Raw genomic sequence first — 23,807 nt, 5'->3', positions numbered from 1 at the left:
ACGCTGCTCACTCCCCACTCCAAATATTGTGACAGTCTTACCCTGTCCGTTCGTTCGCCCAGGTCTGGGGAATGGGAATATTTCATCCTGTGCCTGCTCAGCCGTCCCTGCCATAAAATACCATTCAACCAGACCCACAATAAGGTCTGTGGAATGTACCTCGTTCTGGCCAACCCATCGTCGAACATCTTTGGGTAGACCTCGCTGAAACTGGTCAAGTACGATGGTCTCAACGATCTCGGGGGATGAACGGGTCTCCCGTCGCAACCGTTTCCGGGTTGTCCAGGTCGGTAGGACCACTGGTGGAAGCAATGTGCCCTCATGGTATTGGTCACTCCCAGTTTAGTCAGAATCTCTCCCTTTAGTTTATCGTAATCCTGTGCATCTTTCAACTCCAGGTCGAAATACGCTTTTTGAGCATTCGCTGCCAAGTATGGTGCCAGAAGCCCTGCCCATTCTTATTTCGGCCACTTCTCCCTCTCTGCCGTCCTTTCCAAAGTGGTGAGACATGCTTCCACATCATCCTGCTGTGATTTTTTGAAGAAAATGATTGGCTCGCCTCTGGGTATTTGCTGCTGGTAATAGAGCCCCAATTTGGTCTGCTAGCTCCTTTAGGCCTTCTCTTAACTTCTTATGGGCAGGTGGGACAGTAGCGTTCCACCTGGCCAACATCCGGTGAAATTGTAGGGCGCAAGATTCAAACTACAGTATTATAAAAATGTAACTTTCATGATATCACAAGTGCAATACATCAAAATAAAGCTTAACTTCTTGTTAAGCCAGCCGCTGTGTCAGATTTCAAAAAGGCTTTATGGCGAAAGCAAACCATGCGATTATCTGAGGACAACGCACCGCATACAAACACATGAAAAACATATTTCAACCAGGCAGGTGCGACACAAAAGTCAGAAATAGCTATATAAAAAATACCTTACCTTTGATGATCTTCTTCTTTTGGCACTCCAAAAGGTCCCAGTTACATCACAAATGGTCCTTTTGTTCAATAATGTCCTTCTTTATATCCATAAAAACTCAGTTTAGCTGGCGCGCTTCACTCCATAATCCACCCAGTTTCACTCCATCAAAATGCATACAAAATTAATCCCAAACGTTACTAATAAACTTTTCCAAAAAAGTCAAATGTTTATAATCAAACCTTAGGTGTAAAGAAACGATCATTATTGTCTTTGCCAGAGAAAAATACAAAAGAACGCGCTCTCTTCCAAGCGCTTGGAAACACTACAGCCAAAATGGGAGCCACCTAGAAAAATGAATTTTTTTGGCAAATTTTTCCAAAACCCAGCCTGAAACTCTTGCTAAAGACTGTTGACATCTAGTGGAAGCCCTAGGAACTGCAATCTGGGAGGACTTGGCATTATAATAAAAGTGATAGCCATTTAATTTTTTTTTGTTGTTGGTTGGTTTGTCCTCGGGGTTTCGCCTGCCATATCAGTTCTGTTATACTCACAGACATAATTCTAACAGTTTTAGAAACTTTGGAGTGTTGTCTATCCACATCTATATGCATATCCTAGCTTCTGGGCCTGAGTAACTGGCAGTTTACTTTGGGCACGCTTTTCATCCGGACGTCAAAATACTGCCCCCAACCCAAGAGAGGTTAATCAGAACAATAGTTTTCAGCTGTGCTAACAATTTCAAAAGGGTTTTCTAATGACCAATTAGCCTTTTAATGGTGGGTCTCAATGTGTCAAAGTAAATGTATAATTATTTCATGAATTACTGGAATTGATTTGGCCAAGTGCGCTCTCTGCTTAGCAGCGGTCTGCTCAATTTGGCAGCTGTGTGAGTGTGAGAGGGAGATGCCATGTGCTTCGCGGTTTACCTTATCTTTTTTCTGCAGTTTTCTTGAAGATTACTCCGCGACACACATGATGCAGTGCTGTCATTCAGCAGCAGATGATGCGAAGTCTGCCACTGACTTGTCATTCCCACTCGCCATCACTCACCGCTGTCATCAAATGGATTCATGCTAGCCACAAGTTCTGACTGAGCTCTATTGTCATGAAACGCATATAGAGTGATGAGTTTCTCTTTCATAGAAACTTAAAACGAGGTGCGCCCACAATGTGTTTTGTGCGGGGAAGTGCTTAGTAATGAAACCACACGTCCTGACCTAACATCCACAGCATGATGGTAAACCCTGGGAGTTCTTTCAGAACAGGGCAGCATACTTTCAGGAAAGTGCTTCGACAGTGGAAAAGTAAGTCAGCTAGCAAGGAATTCTCATTTTAAAACAGGTGATGATGATAGTTAGTACTCCCTTATTTCTACTTAAGTCTCATAGTAGTAGATGTGAGTTTGTCTTTCAAACATTCTCCTGTCCTTGTACACAGCTAATAGCCATCCCTCGCCAATGCAAGCTAGCTATTTATAGTGCAATGCTACTAACAGTACAAATTAAGATGAAAAATTCAGGCCTACTGCACATCTTACTGGAGAAATTATTGTTGAAAACTGGTCTAGGTTGGAACTGTTGCTGTTAAAATACAATATTCATTTTGATTCTAAACTGGAATAAACTGATTGAAGCAAGAAACCTTTTGAGGCAAACGCACACACAGTTCTGGGATGTTCATCTACAGCAGGAAGCGGTCTCCTGCCTGACTGAGAAAGCAGCAGATGTTCTGGTCCAGTTTGGCACCACATACCTATGCGAGTCAGGGTTCTCTGACATACTAAAAAACAAGTACAGAAACAGTTTCAAGGCTGTGCATGAAATCAAATTTTATTTGTCACATACAGATAGTTAGCAGATGTTAATGCGAGTGTAGCAAAAAGCATGTGCTTCTAATTCCGACAATGCAGTAATATACAACGAGTAATCTTACATAACAACTACCTTAAACACACACAAGTGTAAAGGAATGAATAATATGTACAAAAAAATATATATGAATTAGTGATGGTATAGAATGGCATAGGCAAGATGCAGTAGATGGTATAGAGTACAGTATATACATATGAGATGAGTAATGTAAGGTATTTAAACATTACATGAAGTGGCATTGTTTAAAGTGGCTAGTGATACATTTAATACATACATTTTTCTGTTATTGAAGTGGCTGGAGTTGAGTCAGTATGTTGGCAGCAGCCACTCAATGTTAGTGATGGCTGTTTAACAGTCTGATGGCCTAGAGATAGAAGCTGTTTTTCAGTCTCTCGGTCCCAGCTTTGATGCACTTGTACTGACCTCTGGATGATAGCGGGGTGAACAGGCAGTGGCTCGGGTGGTTGTTGTCCTTGATGATCTTTTGTGACAACAGGTGGTGTAGGTGTCCTGGAGGGCAGGTAGTTTGCGCCGGTGATGCGTTGTGCAGACCTCACTACCCTCTGGAAAGCCTTATGGTTAAGGGCGGAGCAGTTGCAATACCAGGCGGTGATACAGCCCGACAGGATGCTCTCGATTGTGCATCTGTAAAAGTTTGTGAGTCTTTTTGCTGACAAGCCACATTTCTTCAGCCTCCTGAGGTTGAAGAGGCGCTGCTGCGCCTTCTTCCCCACGGTGTCTGTGTGGGTGGGCCATTTCAGTTTGTCCGTGATGTTGGAGGGTACTATGGTGTTAAATGCTGAGCTGTAGACGATGAACAGCATTCTTACATAGGTATTCCTCTTGTCCAGATGGGTTAGGGCAGTGTGATTGCGTCATCTGTGGACCTATTGGGGCGGTAAGCAAATTGGAGTGGGTCTAGGGTGTCAGGTAGGGCGAGGGTTGACACGCTTAAATGTTTTAGGTGTTTCGGCTGCAGTGAAGGAGGGCCCGCAGGTTTTGGTAGCGGGCCGTGTCAGTGGCACTGTATTGTCCTCAAAGCGAGCTAAGAAGTTGTTTAGTCTGTCTGGGAGCAAGACATCCTGGTCCGCGACGGGGCTGGTTTTCCTTTTATAGTCCGTGATTGACTGTAGACCCTGCCACATACCTCTCGTGTCTGAGCCGTTGAATTGCAACTCTACTTTGTCTCTATACTGGCGCTTAGCTTGTTTGATTGCCTTGTGGAGGGAATACTGTAGCTACACTGTTTGTATTCGGTCATGTTTCCGGTCACCTTGCCCTGATTAAAAGCAGTAGTTCGCGCTTTCAGTTTTGCACGAATGCTGCCATCAATCCACGGTTTCTGGTTTGGGAATGTTTTAATAGACGCTGTGGGTACGACATCGCCGATGCACTTGCAAATAAACCCACTCACCGAATCAGCGTGTTCATCAATGTTGTTGTTTGACGCAGTGTGGAACAGATCTCAGTCCACGTGATCGAAGGAATCTTGAAGCATGGAATCTGATTTGTTCGGACGAGCGTTGGACAGACCTGAGCGCGGGAGATTCCTGCTTTAGTTTCTGTCTATAGGCTGAGAGCAACAAAATGGAGTCGTGGTCCACCGAATGGAGGGCGGGGGAGGGCATTATATGCTTTGTGGAAGTTAGAATAACAATGATCTAGAGTTTTGCCAGCCCTGGTTGCGCAATCGACATGCTGATAGATTTGAGGGAACCTTGTTTTCAGATTAGCCTTGTTAAAATCCCCAGCTACAATAAATGCAGCCTCAGGATATGTGGTTTCCGGTTTACATGGAGTCAAATTACGTTTTTTCAGGGCCGTCAATGTGTCTGCTTGGGGGGAAATATACACGACTGTGATTATGATCGAAGAGAATTCTCTAGGTAGATAATGCGGTCGGCATTTGATTGTGAGGAATTCTAAGTCAGGTGAACAGAAGGACTTGAGTTCCTGTATGTTTTTATGATCACACCATGTCTCGTTAATCATAAGGCATACACTCCCGCCCGTCTTCTTACCAGAAAGATGCTTGTTTCTGTTGGCGCGATGCGTGAAGAAACCAGCTGGCTGAACGACTCCGATAGCCTGTCTCGAGTGAGCCATGTTTCCGTGAAACAAAGAACGTTACAGTCGCTGATGTCTCTCTGGAATGCAACCCTTGCTCGGACTTCGTCTACCTTTTTGTCAAGAGACTGGACATTGGCGAGTGGTATGCTTGGGAGCTGTGCCCGTCTACGGTGCCTGACCAGAATTCTGCTCCGTCTGCCCATTCTATGGCGTCGTTGTTTTGGGATCTGGTCCATTGTCCTGGGTGGTGGGCAAAACAGAGCATCCGCTTTGGAAAAGTCGTATTCCTGGTCGTAATGTTGGCAAGTTGACGTTGCTCTTATATCCAATAGTTACTCCCGACTATATGTAATAAAACCTAAGATTACCTGGGGTAACAATGTAAGAAATAACACATTAAAAAAAAGTTCCTAGGAACGCGTAGCGAGGCGGACATCTCTGTCGGCGCCCGAAATAGACAGCTTTGCACTGTCAAGAACGGAGCCCAGAATAGACATGCTCTCAATGTGTGTGTGTTTTTTGGTCTACATCTGTGTGATGTGATCAAATCAGTCTATTCCAGTTCAAAATAAAAACATATGTATTGTATTTTAACAGCAACAGTTCCAACCTAAACTTTCTTTCAACAATCATTTATACAGCAAGATAGGCCTGATAATTTTCTGTCTGTACTGATACTTAGGGTTGCACTATTCAAAAGCCTGTGTGTGTGTTCTGTTATTCATCTGTGGGATGTGATCAATCAGTTTATACCAGTTCAGAATGAAAATGATTTATTGGATTTTAGTGTTTTTAATGGGGAAAAATAAACATTAATATATATATTTCATTTCATTGTTATTTGTTTTTGTCTATATTGCATTTGTTTTAGGGCAATGAAATGGTCAATGAAATGTACCAATATTTATGTATAGTTGCATATTTTCCTTAGCTTGGGTCCCAGGAAAACACAGAATATCTCATTTGGGTTGCAGGATGAAAAAGTTTAAGAACCCCTGTTCTAGGCAGAATTGCAAAGAAAAAGCCATATCTCAGACTGGCCAATAAAATAAAAGATTAAGATGACAAAAGAACACAGACACTGGACAAAGGAACTCTGCCTTGAATGTTGACATTAAGACTGGTGTTTTGCGGGTACTATTTAATGAAGCTACCAGTTGAGGACTTGTCTGTTTCTCAGTTGTGCACCGGGCCTCTCACTCCTCTTTCCATTCTGGGTAGAGCCAGTTTGTTCTGTTCTGTTGAGGGAGTATTACACAACGTTGTACGAGATCAGTTTCTTGTCAATTTCTCACATGGAATTGCCTTCCTTTCTCAGAACAAGAATAGACTGACGAGTTGAGTGTCAGTGAGGCCTACAGACCCTAAACGGCAAATAGAAGTTCAAAAGTTCTTGTGAACATTACAAGTTAAGTGGATAAGAAAATCTAACACAACATTCAGTAACAATAGATGTATTATAATGGATTTATACTCAGCTATAAGTGGGGCAGTCATTTTGGACCACGAACACAGAATTAATTCACATGAAACGAAGTGACCTTGAACAAAGGCAAAAACAAGTGCAGGTGTCTGGGGGAGATACATTTCATAGGGTAGGAATTTATTTCACAATAAATGGAATGTCGTTATAATAATGGCCTTTAATACAGAATGTGTCCTTTTAGCCAGACCCTTCCTTAGCATCTACAGCTTACTCTGGATAATTATCATTTCTGAAGAGGGAGGGAAAGGTTGTTTATTAATTTTTTTTATCCACAGCCAATCAGCCAGCAGCCACTGACAAGCAACGCTTCACTTATATATTATTTTCCAATAGGAATTTCCCAGGCTTTCGAGAAAAATGTGAGTGAAGCCTGGAGCAGAGGCTACCCCTCCCCAAACCAAAGTCTTGTCCTCTTGGTCTAATGGCTATCCACGACAAGTCTCAGGCAGGGTATAATTTCAAATGACTTCCACTATAATAGTGCTATGATAACAGTGCCACGATCATGGAGATAGTTTCATGCAGATACCTTTTGCTTGGCGGGTATCATTACGAATATCCATAGCCATGGCAGTCAAAGCGGCCTCTTGTCCACCACTTTAGAATAAAGTCCGATTTTACCCAAACAAAATAGCCAGTTTTCAATCAGAGCCCAAGCAGCACATTTTATAATAGTCAGAGTAGAACACTGACAGGTCTTAAGAGTCAAAAGCTATGGGTTTGACCTGACTATTAAAAATATATTTGGGAGTTCCACCAAAGTGGGGATCCAACATTGAACCTGTGGGGGTGGGGGGCACACTAAAGAATCATCCAAAAATTGAAGAATTTAAGTAGTCTTTCTGCTTGGCTAGCGAACCCATTAGCCCAGGAATTAAAACTGGAGATTTATTTTCCTCCTTTTAGCTGATCACTTAAAACAGTTACAGCTGGAGTGTGGCCATTGCCTAATCAGGTTAACGTAATTATGAGCTTCGATCAGTTCTTAGAAACAAACATTGTCTTCGAATCATTCATTTTAAAGTCCTTCCTGGGCTTAAAGAGTTGAGCGAGGGGCTGCGACAGGCTCTCGTCCAGAACCGGGGTGTAACACTGTACTGTTTTAAACCCACGGATCCTTTTCATTTGAACCTTTTTCTGTTTATGCATTTCTTCCATCGAATGATTATGAAGAACTGGCCGTTCTCGGTGAGTTCCATTTTCCTACAACGTACGGCTGCAGCATGATGTCCCATGCAGTTGTTAAACACTAAAATAAACACTTGTGTCATTGGGTTTGCCAATTTTATTGCTCAGGATGCGTGCAGCACAGTCATCTCATTTTTCTCACTGGTGCAGATGTTGGTGTACCATCTTTCTTTCTCAGATTTAAAAGGGCTGTTTTCTTCAGTGTAAGTAAAGATGACACATACTGCAAAACGTTGTGCAGCAGGCAGATATGTGATTCAGACAGGGCCTGACTGAATGATACATTCAGGTTCTAATCTCATTCCCTTGTCAAACACAATTTAGAGTAAGACAGACAATGAAGTAAACAATCCAACATTATTGCTCTGGATCCGGTAATTAATTCAAGACTGTGCTCCCCTGTAAGACAAACAACCTGTCAAGCTAGGCTTCGACACGGACGTATGCTCGGTCAGGATGAACTAAAATAATTTATCCTCTGTTTCACAAGAAGCACTATTCCTTATCACTTCACATAACTTTCTCATCTCTGCATATCTTCCCCTCTTCTAAAAAAAAACTCCCATGTTTAGAGGCATTTTAGAATACTTTTCATCAATGATGGGACAATGGGCGTAAGTAAGAAACTAAGTTGTATTAATGGTCCAGAGTTACCCTCCAACTTTGACTTTCTGAATGTTGTTAAACTGTTAGAGTTGTTGTGAAAGGCACCTTCATTGGATTATACTTAGCCATTGGTTAAAGCCTTTGTGATTACATATGTACTCTTGGCTTCTGATTATATTCAATTTTCACAGAACCGCTTGTTGCAATTTTCGATGAGACCCTGGTTCAGATATTGGTAGGTGGACTGGAGGCAGGGCATGAAAGGGATAACGAATTCAGTTGTTTGTGCAATCCATTTCGGGAAGGTACCTGCGTAATTGCGCACCCAGCTCACTCAGGTGCTTCGCTATATCACATTTGACATTGTCCGTAAGCGTGAGTTCATTTGCTCACAAAAGGTCATGCAGTGGAAAGATCTGTGCGTTGTCCTTGTTAATGCAAACAGAGAAGAGCTCCAACTTAATCATAACCTCAATATTGTCCCACACATTGAATATAGTTGCAGAGAGTCCCTGTAATCCTAGATTCAGATCATTCAGGCGAGAAAATACATAGGCCAGTGTTGTGAGAAAATACATAGGCCAGTCGTGTGAGAAACTCATCATGCAAGTGGTCAGACTAGTGAAAATTATGGTCAGTAAAGAGAACTTTAAGCTAGTCTCTCAATTTAAAAAAACGTCAGTACTTTTTCCCTTGATAACCAGCGCACTTCTGTATGTTGTAAAAACGTTACATGGTCGCTGCCCAAATCATTGCATAATGCAGAAAATACACGAGTTCAGGGGCCTTGCTTTAACAAAGTTGACCATAACTCATGTGCTGGTTCCCAGTGGCTTGCAGAAGAGGATGCCTTCATTAATTGACCCCCCATAAATGTAACGAACATTCAGTTGAAGTCGGAAGTTTACATAAACTTGTTTTAAAGTAGCCAACCTAAGTGTTTCAACCACTCAATACATTTGTTAACAAACTATAGTTTTGGCAAGTCGGTTAGGACATTAATTTGTGCATGACACAAGTCATTTTTCCAACAATTGTTTACAGATGTGTAAAAGTGTACATACACTAAGTTCACAGTGCCTTTAAAGAGCTTGGAAAATTCCAGAAAATGTCATGGCTTTAGAAGCTTCTGATCAGCTAATTGACATCATTTGAGTCAATTGGAGGTGTACCTGTGGATGTATTTCAAGGCCTACCTTCAAACTCAGTGCCTCTTTGTGTGACATCATGGGAAAATAAAAATCAGAAAACCACTCAGGAAGGAGATGCGTTCGGTCTCCTAGAGATGAATGTACTCTGGTGCGAAAAGTGCAAATCAATCCCAGAAAAACAGTAAAGGACCTTGTTCCCGTTTCCTCCAGCATCTTCACAGAAGTATCTATATCCACAGTAAAACGAGTCCTATATTAACATAACCTGAAAGGCTGCTCAGCAAGGAAGAAGCCACTGCTACAAAACCGCCATAAAAAATGCCAGATTACGGTTTGCAACTGCACATGGGGACAAAGAGCGTACTTTTTGGAGAAATGTCCTCTGGTCTGATGAAACAAAAATAGAACTGTTTGGCCATAATGACCATCGTTATGTTTGGAGGAAAAAGGAGGATGCTTGCAAGCCGAAGAACACCATCCCAGCCTTGAAGTATCGGGGTGGCAGCATTATGTTGTGGGGGTGCTTTGCTGCAGGAGGGACTGGTGCACTTCACAAAATAGATCGCCTCACGAGGAGGGGAAATTATGTGGATATATTGAAGCAACATCTCAATTACATTAGTCAGGAAGTTAAAGCTTGGTCGCAAATGGGTCTTTCAAATGGACAATGACCGCAAGCATACTTCCAAGTTTGTGGCGAAATGGCTTAAGGACAAAGTCAAGGTATTGGAGTGGCCATCACAAACCCCTGACCTCACCCTACAGAAAATGTGTGTGCAGAACTCAAAATGCGTGTGTGAGAAAGGAGGCCTACATCAACTCTGTCAGGAGGAATAGGACAGAATTCACCCAACTTATTGTGGGAAGCTTGTGGAAGGCTGCCCAAAACATTTGACCCAAGTTAAACAATTTAAAGGCAATGCTACCAAATACTAATTGAGTGTATGTCAACTTCTGACCCACTGGGAATGTGATGAAAGCAACAAAATCTGAAATAAGTCATTCCATCTACTATTATTCTGAAATTTAACAATCTTAACTGACCCAAGACAGGGAATTTTTACTTGGATTAAATGTCAGGAATTGTGTAAACTGAGTAAATGTATTTGGCTAAGGTGTATGTAAACTTGAATTCAACTGTATTCCAGGAGCAGTGCCAGGACCGCCACGTCTGTGGACTCATCCAGCTGTAACACATAGAATTCACTGGCTTGTATGCAAAGCAGTAATTGTTTCAAAACATCTCCTGCCATGGTCACTGATTCATCGTGTTGTTTGATGAAGGCATTGTTTGTATAGCTTTTTTTGTCCTTTTCCCCCAGCAGTATCCCAGCCATATCCACAGCAGCAGGAAGAATTAAGTCCTCCACAATAGTATGGAGCTTTCCTGTCCTAGCCACGCGGTAGCTCACCATATAAGACACTTCTAGACCCTTCTTAATGGTATTCGTTGCATTTGTACATGTCTTACTACTTGAAAGTCGTCTTTATTCTCTCCCAAAAAACTTGTGGCTTACTTTTCAAAATTGTCATGTTTTGTTTCTAAATGTCTGCGCAAGAGTGAAGGTGACCCGCGAGAGAGTAACAGTTAATGTGATTGGATGTTAATTATTTAAGCTAGGCTACCTGTATTTGACATTGTTATTTTACTGAAAACTAGAAGGTTTAATGTTATTTTTTTGCAGTGAAACAAGGCTACTCATGAGAGAAAACACCCTCACCCAAATGTATAGCCCCGTTGGAAAAAAATAAATGTGCTGTTTGAAAATGCGAAGACGAAATTGTACAAAAAAACAAAACATGGTTCATTTTCAAAGTAAATAACATTTTTATTTGACGCACCCCCAACGTCATTGCGCGTACCCCTGGGGGTACGTGTACCCCAGTTTGGGAATACCCTAGAGAAACAAACTCCACCAACTTTAAGGTGTTTGAGCTCATTCCATGAGGCGCAAAAAAATAATGTTGATCCTACTTGAGACGCAGACGTCTCAAGTAGGCACCTGGAAATGCAAATGCGCTACGCTAAATGCTAAATGTACTCGTTAAAACTCAAACGTTCATTAAAACACACATACAGGGTATTGAATTAAAGCTACACTCGTTGTGAATCTAGCCAACAAGTCAGATTTTTAAAATGCTTTTCGGCGAAAGCATGAGAAGCTATTATCTGATAGCATGCAACACCCCAAAATGCCTGAAGGCGACGTAAACAAAATAATTAGCGTAGCTGGCGCTACACAAATAGCAGAAATAAAATATAAAACATTCATTACCTTTGACGAGCTTCTTTCTTGGCACTCCTATATGCCCCATAAACATCACTATTGGGTATTTTTTTCGATTAAATCGGTCCATATATACCCAAAATAGCCATCTATGGAAACTGTGTAATTCAGAAAAAACATTGTTTCAAAACGCTGCGTCATTTTTTAAAATTAAAAAAGTCGACGATAAACTTTCACAAAACACTTCTAAATACTTTTGTAATCCAACTTTAGGTATTAGTAAACGTTTATAATCTATCAAAATGATCACGGGGCGATGTGTATTCAATAGCTCCACGTCTTCAAATCATGGTCGAAAATCTCTCCTCCAAAACATCCTGTCGGAGACCGGAAGAAATGGAATCCCTTTCCTTTGTTTTACCAATAAATAATTCTCAGGAAAATGACGACAATGGCGACATCGTGTGGAAGTTGTAGGAATTGCATCCTTAGTCCTATTTAATTTGGTGTCCTTTAAACAATACATGCAAGTGGCGCATGAATATTATTTTCAGCTTTCAGTGACCAGTTTTTCTTGCGCTTTTCGATGAAACACACGCTCTGTTATAGTCACAGCCGTGATTTAACCAGTTTTAGAAACTTCAGAGTGTTTTCTATCCACACATACTAATCATATGCATATACTATATTCCTGGCATGAGTAGCAGGACGCTGAAATGTTGCGCGATTTTTAACAGAATGTTCGAAAAAGGAGAGGGTAGACTTAACATTAACTCACTGGAGAATGAAAGAATCACCAGGGTTAGCCATCCCTAAGTCCAGGTCTGGGAAATTATACATCTGAAGTATCTGAAAGAGCTGGCGTGATGTAAATCGCACCGCCATTGGGACTGACAGACAAAATCGTATTTATTTAACTAGACAAGTCAGTTAATTAAGAACACATTCTTAATCACAATGACAGCCTAAGAACAGTGGGTTAACTTCCTTGTTCAGGGGCAGATCATATTTTTACCTCGTAAGCATGAGGATTCAATCTAGCAACCTTTCGGTTACTAGCCCAATGCTCTAACCACTAGGCTACCTGCCTTCAAATCTGGGTTGGAGCACTTCATTTTTTGCTTATGGCCCTGGACAGATCGTTGAGTGCGGTCTGAGTGCCAGCATCGGTTTGTGGTGGTAAATAGATAGCTACGAGATTAATTATTGGATGAATAGATGAACTCTTGGTAAATATTATGGTCTGTAGTTTATCATAAGGTATTCTAACTAATTTGAGCAAAACCTTGAGACATTAGAGATCATGCACCAGCTGTTAACAAAGCGACACACCTCCCCCCTTAACCTTACCCGAAGCTACCGTTCGGTCTTGACGATGCATAGAAAAACCAGCTAGATGTACACTCAGTGTATAAAACATTAGGAACACCTTCCTAATATTGAGTTGCGCCCCCCTTTGCCCTTAGAACAGACTCAATTTATGAGGGCATGGACTTTACAAGGTGTTGAAAGCATTCTACAGGGATGCTGACCCTTGTTGACTACAATGCTTCCAGCAGTTGTGTCAAGTTAGTTGGATGTGCTTTGGGTGGTGGACCATTCTTGATACACGGGAAACTGTGGAGCGTGAAAAAAAAACAGCAGCGTTGTAGTTCTTGACACTCAAATCGGTGCACCTGGCACTTACTGCCATAGCCTGTTCCAAGGCACTTAAACATTTTGTCTTACCCATTCACCCTCTAAATGAAGCAATCTGTCTCAAGGCTTAAAAATCCTTATTTAACTGGTCTCCTCCCCTTCATCAACTGATTGAAGTGTCTTTAAACAGGTGACATCCATAGAACGGATCATAGACTGACTAGGTGAAAGCTATGTTGATTCTATTGGTGAGCATAGAATCACTAGAGAACAAACTGTACGAGCTCCATTCGAGACTATCCTATCAACAGGACCTGAAGAACTGTAATATCCTGTTTCTCAGAGTAGTGGTTGAACAAGGGCATAGATGGATAAAGAGTTACTTGTCTAACAGTAATCCTGCCGACCAAGGAAGGACCTGAGGCGCTATTTGGCATCACAGCTAGCTAGCGGGTTTTCTTGAACGCAGCCTGTGACACGGTTAGCCATTGTGGCTGAGACCGCGGATTGTCCCAGGTTTGTGGCTGTCTAGATCCCTGCTGTTTGTTGTTTTCAATCTTCCCTGTGACCTGCCCTGTCTGGAACTAGACAGCCACAGGGGTAATAGCGTAACCTACGTTGCTAGCTACCATGACAAAGACCAAAACCAGCGGGAGTACCGTTGAGGACAGTGGTGTCTCTCTATCACACGTGAATGATCTTTTAAACTAACAAAAAGAGAACTACAAGCAGTTGTTACAAGAAAATAGCTTCAAGTGTTTTGTCCAAATACTCATGGATTCTAATAAAAGAATGGACGACCTGACCAGAGAGGTCCAGGACCTCAGGGTCAGCTCGATGAGTTGAAACAGAACGGCAAGATGACAGCAATCGGTAAGTCATTGAGAGAGGACATCAGTTGTGTGTGTGAATCCATGATAATGATAACAGATAAATCAGACTGTCTGATTTCAAGGCGGAACATGGCTGTGGACGGAATTTCAGAATCTCCACCTGAGACCTGGATGGTGTCTGAGGACAACGTGAGGGAAATGATCTGAGAAATTGAAGATGGACCACAGGAAGATTGAGGTGGAGCGCGCTCACAAGACTGGAAAACCCACCACCGGCCCAGGTGATAAGCCCCCGGACAATAGTTTGAGGTTCAAGGACATGGTAGCTGTTCTGAAAAAAGCCAAGAACTTGAGAGGAGCGTATATCTCAACGAGGACTATCTTGAAGCTGTGTGCCAGAAGTGGAAAGATCCCATCCATAAAATCTGCCAGAGCACGTGGGGACATTGCTTACATCCGCTATGACAGACTCATTGTCTACTTTCCCTCCGAGAAGCCTGGAAGGGATGAGAGAGCCAAGCCTATGGTTTTGTAGCTTCAACCCAGCAGCACACACACCAATTGATTAATGGACTGTTGAATGTATACATTTTTTCTCTTGCCTTGTTTGCTCTTTTCAGTATTATTATTATATTAGAAATAAGGTTCATGAAATCAATAACTTGCTAACATCAAGTAACATTCATATATTAGCCATTTCTGAGACTCCCTTAGATAATTCATTTGATGATACAGCAGTAGCTTTACAATGATATAAATTCTATAGGAGACAGAAATGCTTATGGGGGAGGTGTTGCGATATATATATATATATATATAACAATATCCCTGTCATGCTTAGAGCAGATTTTATGTCAAGTGTTACTGAAGTGTTGTGGTTGCAGGTTCACTTGGCACATCTAAAGCCTTTTCTTTTGGGGTGTTGCTATAAACCACCAAGTGTTAGGTCAGTACCTAAATAATGTGTGTGAAATGCTTGATAGTGTATGTGATGTAAACAGAGGGGTCTACTTTCTTGGGGACCTGAATATTGTCTGCTCAAGAGGCAGGTTCGTACTGTAATCAGTGCCTGTAATCTGGTTCAGATTAATAATCAATTTACAAGGGTGTTTACAAACTTCAGGCTATGGTCTTTTTTTCTCCATTTCCATGCCCAAAGTAAACTGCCTGTTGCTCAGGCCCTGAAGCCAGGATAAGCATATAATTGGTACCATTGGAAAGAGAACACTCTGAAGTTTGTAACACAATAGATACTCTGAAGACTATAACAGAATAGATATGGTAGGAGAGGAAAAAAAATTCTGGCTGGTTTGAGAGTTCATGCTCTTCCATTAGAAATTATAGGGATATTAATTTATCTAGCTCCCAGTATGCAATTCCTATTTCTTCCACTGGATTTCAGTAATCTTTGTTCAAGGTTTCAGGCTTGTTTCTTCCCAAACAAGGAAGAATGAGTTTTAGTACTGGGACTATGGAAATCAGTCTATGCGCGCGATGAAGAGGACGCACACCTGCTAATATCGTTTTCCTATTAAACATACTTCTTTCCGTATAAAATATTATAATTTAATTACAAACTTATTTTGACTCGTCTTAAAAGTTTAGCAGTAGCTTTTTGGATTCCTTTGTCTGCATGTTGAACAAGTGGATTACTCAAATCGATGCCGCCAACTAAACAGACTTTTTGGGATATAAAATAAGGATTTTATCTAACAAAACGACACTTCATGTTGTAGCTTTGTAGCTTTCATGTTGTCACCCTTTGGATGACAAATCAGAGGAAGATTTTCAAAAAGTAAGTGAATATTTAGTTGCAATTTGTGAAACCTGTGCTGGTAGAAAAATATTAATGTGGGGTGCCGTCCACAAACAATCGCATGGTATGCTTTCGCTGTAATGCCAATTTTAAAATCGGACAGTGCAGTTAGATTAACCTCTTGAAACTGGGAGGCACTATTTTAAGTTTTAGAAAAATAATGTTCCCAAAGTAAACAGGCTATTTTTTCAGGACAAGACGCTAGAATATGCATATAATTGACAGTTTAGGTCAGAAAACTCTAAAGTTTCCAAACTGTCAAAATATTGTCTGTGAGTATAACAGAACTGATATTGCAGGCGAAACCCTGAGGAAAATCCAATCAGAAGTGCCTCTTTTTTTGAAACCGTTGTGTTCCTATGCACCCCTATTGGCCATTGAAAGGGATATCAACGATATTCCTTTTTCTACGTATTCCCTAAGGTGTCTACAGCATTTTGACGTGAACGCCTTTATGTTGAAGAATGAGCGTAAATGACTACATTGCGTAAGTGGCCAGCTGAGTGCTCTCAGAGTGATTCTTGCGTAAAAGACAGAGGTAGTCATTTTTCCTCTCGCTCCTACTGAAAAGCCAATTGTCCCGGTTGATATATTATTGAATAGATATTTGAAAAACACATTGAGGATTGATTATAAAAAACGTTTGCAATGTTTGTCGATATTATGGATCTAATTTGGAATATTTTTTGCCGTTGTCGTGACCGCAGTTTCCGGTGGAATTCTCAACCAAATGTGAAGAACAAACGGAGGAATTTTGTCTATAAAAATAATCTTTATGGAACAAAATGAACATTTGCTGTCTAACTGGGAGTCTCGTGAGTGAAAACATCCGAAGCTCATCAAAGGTAAACGATTTAATTTGATTGATTTTCGTGACCAAGTTGTTTGCTGCTAGATGTACATAATGCTATGCTAGGCTATCGATAAACTTACACAAATACTTGTCTTGCTTTGGCTGTAAAGCATAATTTCAAAATCTGAGATGACAGGGTGATTAACAAAAGGCTAAGCTGTGTTTCACTATATTTCACTTGTGATTTCATGAACATGAATATTTTCTAGTAATATTTTTTGTCCGTTGCGTTATGCTAATTAGTGTTAGTTGATGACAATTCTCCCGGATCCGGGAGAGGTAGTTCTAATGACCTGCCACAAGAATTTAAGCTTTTAACCGATATAACACATGTATGTTCTTAAATGTTTAATATCCATCATTTTTATGATTATTTATTTGAATTGCGTGCCCTCCAGTTTCACCGGAAGTTGTCCCATTAGCGGGACGCCTAGCCTTAAGATTACAAACACTACAGGAACAAGATAATCCACATGTATCGATCACATTTTTGGTAATAATGTAGAACTTTGTTCTGAAGCTGTATCCGTACGTACCAGTTGGATGAAGTGATCACAACAGTGGCTATATCCAGGAAAGCCAGTTCCAACAGCTGGGCCTAAAATAGCATAAGAGATCAATGCTATAAAGATGGAGAAAAAAGCTTGAGTACTTTAAAATGAAATAATGGGCAGAAAGACAGACAAATTCAACTACATCTTTCTTCGAATCAGAAGGCTAACTCAGCAAAACCATTTGATGTTGCAAATTATTTTATTGATTATTTCATTGGCAAAGTAGGCGAACTTAAGCAGGAGCAATTTGTATTTATGCATAAAAAAACACATTTGAGCCCAGTCAGGAAACTAGGCATATGTTGCAAGTCACAACTTCACAGTAGAGACATTTTGAATGTCTCAGAAATGCCTCCTCAAACATGTGAACTTTCACGTGCCTTAATATCAAACTTGTATGCCATCTGTAAATACGAAGAATAAAAAAAATAATACAAGCCTAGTTGGTTTAGCCACAGAAAGAGAGCAACCTTCATGCTAGCTTGGCTGAGATGAGTGGGCTGGACAAGCCAAGAGATGAGTTTGGATTGGTCTGCTATAGAGCAGCATCTGTCTATTGGAGCTGGTCAGTATGTTTGACACTTACCTAAACTCTGCTTTTAAAAAAAATGTATTGTGTAGTAAAACTGCATAAACCTAATGTTAAGTTAAAGTGTACTGTTAGTTTGCAAACATTAGCTGGTTGGCTTGCTAGCTAACGTTATGTGTATGCTCTCCACTTTCTGAAGATCAGTGGAATTTGAGTATGACAGCTAACGAGATGGAGAAAACACCAGTCTGGATTACATCTTCAAATTAAGGGCAACCATGCATGGCATCAGATGTGTCCAACCATGATGTATACGGACGGGTAATATAGCTAGCTACATTCAGATATTACACGTTTTTAATTTTAACAGAAGTGGTTTAATTTCAAGTGTACTGTTATATAGCTAACATTAGCTGACTGGGTCGCAAGCTAACGTTACGTGTATGTTCTTATTCTTCGTATCTCAGACACATTTGCTTGACTAGTTATAGCCATAGAACCTGGTTGGTTAGCTACCTGCAGATTCATGCAGGGTAGTAATGTCATGAGTTGGGATTATGGTCCATTGTTAAGCTAGCTACATGTCTTAAAAGACTCCACTATGCAAGTATCCATTTCAATTGAATGTCACTGCAACTGTTGATAGACATTCTAGCTGGTAAATTTGCTCTGGCTACTCCGATTTCAGACCATGGGTAAGAGTCTAGCTACAGTACCTTGCGAAAGTATTCGGCCCCCTTGAACTTTGCAACCTTTTGCCACATTTCAGGCTTCAAACATAAAGATATAAAAGTGTATTTTTTGTGAAGAATCAACAACAAGTGGGACACAATCGTGAAGTGGAACATTTATTGGATATTTCAAACTTTTTTAACAAATCAAAAACTGAAAAATTGGGCGTGCAAAATTATTCAGCCCCCTTAAGTTAATACTTTGTAGCGCCACCTTTTGCTGTGATTACAGCTGTAAGTCGCTTGGGGTATGTCTCTATCAGTTTTGCACATAGAGAGACTGAAATTTTTTCCCATTCCTCCTTGCAAAACAGCTCGAGCTCAGTGAGGTTGGATGGAGAGCATTTGTGAACAGCAGTTTTCAGTTCTTTCCACAGATTCTCGATTGGATTCAGGTCTGGACTTTGACTTGGCCATTCTAACACCTGGATATGTTTATTTTTGAACCATTCCATTGTAGATTTTGCTTTATGTTTTGGATCATTGTCTTGTTGGAAGACAAATCTCCGTCCCAGTCTCAGGTCTTTTGCAGACTCCATCAGGTTTTCTTCCAGAATGGTCCTGTATTTGGCTCCATCCATCTTCCCATCAATTTTAACCATCTTCCCTGTCCCTGCTGAAGAAAAGCAGGCCCAAACCATGATGCTGCCACCACCATGTTTGACAGTGGGGATGGTGTGTTCAGGGTGATGAGCTGTGTTGCTTTTACGCCAAACATAACGTCTTGCATTGTTGCCAAAAAGTTCAATTTTAGTTTAATCTGACCAGAGCACCTTCTTCCACATGTTTGGTGTGTCTCCCAGGTGGCTTGTGGCAAACTTTAAACGGCACTTTTTATGGATATCTTTAAGAAATGGCTTTCTTCTTGCCACTCTTCCATAAAGGCCAGATTTGTGCAATATACGACTGATTGTTGTCCTATGGACAGAGTCTCCCACCTCAGCTGTAGATCTCTGCAGTTCATCCAGAGTGATCATGGGCCTCTTGGCTGCATCTCTGATCAGTCTTCTCCTTGTATGAGCTGAAAGTTTAGAGGGACGGCCAGGTCTTGGTAGATTTGCAGTGGTCTGATACTCCTTCCATTTCAATATTATCACTTGCACAGTGCTCCTTGGGATGTTTAAAGCTTGGGAAATCTTTTTGTATCCAAATCCGGCTTTAAACTTCTTCACAACAGTATCTCGGACCTGCCTGGTGTGTTCCTTGTTCTTCATGATGCTCTCTGCGCTTTTAACGGACAGTCTGAGACTATCACAGTGCAGGTGCATTTATACGGAGACTTGATTACACACAGGTGGATTGTATTTATCATCATTAGTCATTTAGGTCAACATTGGATCATTCAGAGATCCTCACTGAACTTCTGGAGAGAGTTTGCTGCACTGAAAGTAAAGAGGCTGAATAATTTTGCACGCCCAATTTTTCAGTTTTTGATTTGTTAAAAAAGTTTGAAATATCCAATAAATGTCGTTCCACTTCATGATTGTGTCCCACTTGTTGTGTCCCACAGTTTTATATCTTTATGTTTGAAGCCTGAAATGTGGCAAAAGGTTGCAAAGTTCAATGGGGCCGAAGACTTTCGCAAAGCACTGTAGCTACATGTTCAGATATTACGTGTTTCTAATTTTGAAAAAGTATTTATTTCAAGTTAATGTGTACTGTTAGCTAGCTAACATTAGCTGCTGTCTCACTAACTAACATTACGTCATGCGTTACGATTCATTGTTTGCCTATCTATACAGCTACCTTAACAAAATACTTGTTTTAGTGTGCCAGAGCGCAGAATAACTGATGAATATGTGAACGCTCAACACCTGTTGAACATGTCCGGTATCAGTAAACATCTGCAACATACCGTAATTCAAATGTTGCCAGCTGCACATTTAGTCAACAACGCTCTGGATAACATAAACAGCCTAACTAGCTCTGCTAGGGTGAGTAAAATGGTCAGAGTGGGGTGTTCTCTCATTAGGTGTCTGGAACTAGCTAGCCAATGTTTGCCAGTTAGCTTGGGTGCTTGACTGTTGTGAGGTCAGAGCTTTCAGATCAACCCTACTTATTGGCCAGAGCATCCAGTGTGCACTCTGAATGCAGGAAAGGACAATCTGACAGCACAGTTGCAGTCACCAACATTCTGGATAACAGCTAACCAGCTCTAGGGCATGTAATGGTCAGTGAGCTGTTCTCGCTCTTAGATGTCTGGAAGTAGCTGGCAAGTTAATACAGAAAGACTTCAAGAGTTTACAAGTTGATCAGCTTTCAAAGCAGAATTACTTTCCCATTGTTTCCTCAAATGCAGTGTATGATATACCATTTTGTAGCTCTGAGTCTCAACCTCTATCCAATGTAAAACAGGAATTCTAATTTTGCTACGTAAGACAGAATTCAGGTGGAAGTCAAAATGAAAGACAAGCATTGCAAGTTTGAATTCCGTTCGTGGGAGAGGTTGAAAAATTGTTATCGATAAATAACGGCAAACCTCCTGGCATTAACTTAGATGGAAGCTACTGAGGACGGTAGCTGACTATAGCCACTCCTGTCATATTTTTTATCTGGGCCTAGAGGCAAGTCTGTCCTCAAGCCTGGAGGGAAGCCAAAGTAATTCCGCTACCCAAGAGTGGTAAATCAGCCTTTACTGGTTCTAACAGCAGACCTATAAGCTTGCTCGCAGCAAGCTTATAAGTCTGACAAAAGTGGTGTTTGACCAAATACAATGTAATTTCTCTGTAAACAAATTAACAGACTTTCAGCATGCTTATAGAGAAGGGCACTCAACATAAAATACAGATAAATGACCGATTGGTTGAAAGAAATGTAGAAGATTGTGGGAGCTGTACTGTTAGATTTCAGTGCAGCATTTGATATTATTGACCATATCCTGTTGAAAAAAAGTGTTATGGCTTCAACTGTCAAACATGTAAAGTGTGGTACCACAGGGCAGCTCTCTAGGCCCTCTACTCTTTTTTACCAATGACCTGCCACTGGCATTAAAACACAGCAGGTGTGTATGCTGATGATTCAACCATATTCATAAGCAACCACAGCTAATAAAGTCACTGAAACCCTTAAAAGAGTCAAGTCTTTTTTGGAATGGGTGGCCAGTAATAAACTGGTCCTGGACATCTAAACCTAAAAGCATTTCATTTGGTAAAAATAATTCCCTATGTTCTAGACCTCAACTGAATCTGGTAATGAACGGTGTGGCTGTTGAACAAATTAAGACTAAATTACTTGGCGTTACCTTAATTGGAAACTGTCAGTCAAAACAGATTCAATGGTTGTAAAGAGATACTCTGCTTTTGACACCCCTCAAAGCAGTACATTCTGCAGGCTCTAGTTTTATCTAATCTTGATTATTGTTCAGTCCAGTGCTGCAAGGAAATACCTAATTAAGCTGTAGCTGGCCCAGAACAGAGCAGCACGTTCTGCTCATTGTAATCAGAAGGATAATATAAGTACTATGCATCCCAGTCTCTCTTAACTAAGAGTTTAGGCGAGACTGACTGCATCGCTTTGTGTTGAAAATCCCAAATTGTTTGTAAAGTCAATTTACACACTGCTCTGACACACACTTATCCCACCAGACATGCCACCAGGGGTCTTTTCAGTCCCCAAATCCAGAACAAATTATAGAAATCATACAGTATTATAAAGAGCCCTTACTGCATGGAACTTCCACTTCATATTGCTCAAATAAACAAACCTGGTTTAAAAAAAGATAAAGCAACACCTCTCCCCTATTTCACCTAGATAGTTTGTGTATGCATTGATATGTAGGCTACCTGTGCCTTTAAAAACATTTAGGTAGTTCTGTCCTTTGAGCTGTTCTTGTCTATTGATGTTCTGTATTATGTTTCACATTTTGGAAGAGTAACCCCAAGAAGAGTAGGTGCTGCTTTTGCAACAATTAATGAGGATCCTAATAAAATACCATATACTAAATAGATAATGTACATGTGTACGTGTTCCCTCCAAGAGGCATATGTAACATCACCCTGCTACACGCAACTCCCTGTGAAGTGAAAGAGGTATGTGATTGTAGGTGCAGGTAAGGATGATAGGTAGAGAAGTCTACCATTTACAGGGAATTATTTCCTTAACTCGGTAAATGTGGGGAAAATGGGGCTGGACAGAACCAAGGCAAAGAAAGTTGGAACAAACAAAACAGAACAAACTTAAAGTGAACAATTTCAATAATCAAAAACACAGTTCTATTGGCACACACATACCTCAGACATAGCCACTACAAAATACTTTCAACAACACTGTCTCTGAGCAACACAGGACATCCAAGAAGCTCTCTCTCCCAACAAAGGAATCCTGGCTTTTAAAGCTGCAGCAGGAGTTGGTAATTGCAGACAGCTGTATCCCCTGACAAGAGGGCGGGATCAGAGAGCAAATCTGCAATGGGGCCGACCAATCAGCTGCTTGGGGGAATCCAGGAAGCCTTTTCACATTTTGGAAGCTAACTGTCTGAATCGCCGTGTCCCCAGCCAGCCCAATCACTCACTGGACCCATACTGTATGCTCACCTGGCTACGCATGCCTCTCTCTAATATCAATATGCCTTGTCCATTACTATCCTGGTTAGTGATTACTGTCTTATTTCACTGTAGAGCCTCTAGCCCTGCTCAATATGCCTTAACCAACCATGTTGTTCCACCTCTTACATATGCGATGACATCACCTGGTTTAAACACCTCTAGAGACTATATCTCTCTCTTCATTACTCAATGCCTAGGTTTACCTCCAATGTACTCACATCCTACCTTCCCTTTGTCTGTACACTATTTCTTGAATCTATGCTATCGTGCCCAGAAACCTGCTCCTTTTACTCTCTGTTCTGAACGTGCTAGACGGCCAGTTCGTATAGTCTTTAGCCGTACCCTTATCCTACTTCTCCTCTGTTCCTCTGGTGATGTGGAGGTTAATCCAGGTCCTGCAGTGCCTAGCTCCACTCCCACCCCCCAGGTGCTCTCATTTGTTGACTTCTGTAAACGTAAAAGCCTTGGTTTCTTGCATGTTAACATTAGAAGCATACTCCCTAAGTTTGTTTTACTCATTGCTTTAGCACACTCTGCCAACCCAGATGTCTTAGCCGTGTCTGAATCCTGGCTCAGGAAAAATGTCCATTCCTAACTATAACGTTTTCTGCCAACATAGAACTGCCAAAGGGGGCAGTGTTGCAATCTACTGCAAATATAGTAATACAGAACTCTGCAGGCTATCTAAGTCTGTACCCAAACCATTTGAGCTTCTACTTCTAAAAATTCACCTTTCCAGAAACAAGTCTCTCACTGTTGCCGCTTGCTATAGACCTCCCTCTGCCCCCAGCT

Source organism: Oncorhynchus mykiss, chromosome 7, assembly GCF_057628025.1.
Source record: "Oncorhynchus mykiss isolate SJ-2025 chromosome 7, ASM5762802v1, whole genome shotgun sequence".
Taxonomy (NCBI): domain Eukaryota; kingdom Metazoa; phylum Chordata; class Actinopteri; order Salmoniformes; family Salmonidae; genus Oncorhynchus; species Oncorhynchus mykiss.
Note: the sequence above shows the minus strand (reverse complement) of the source record.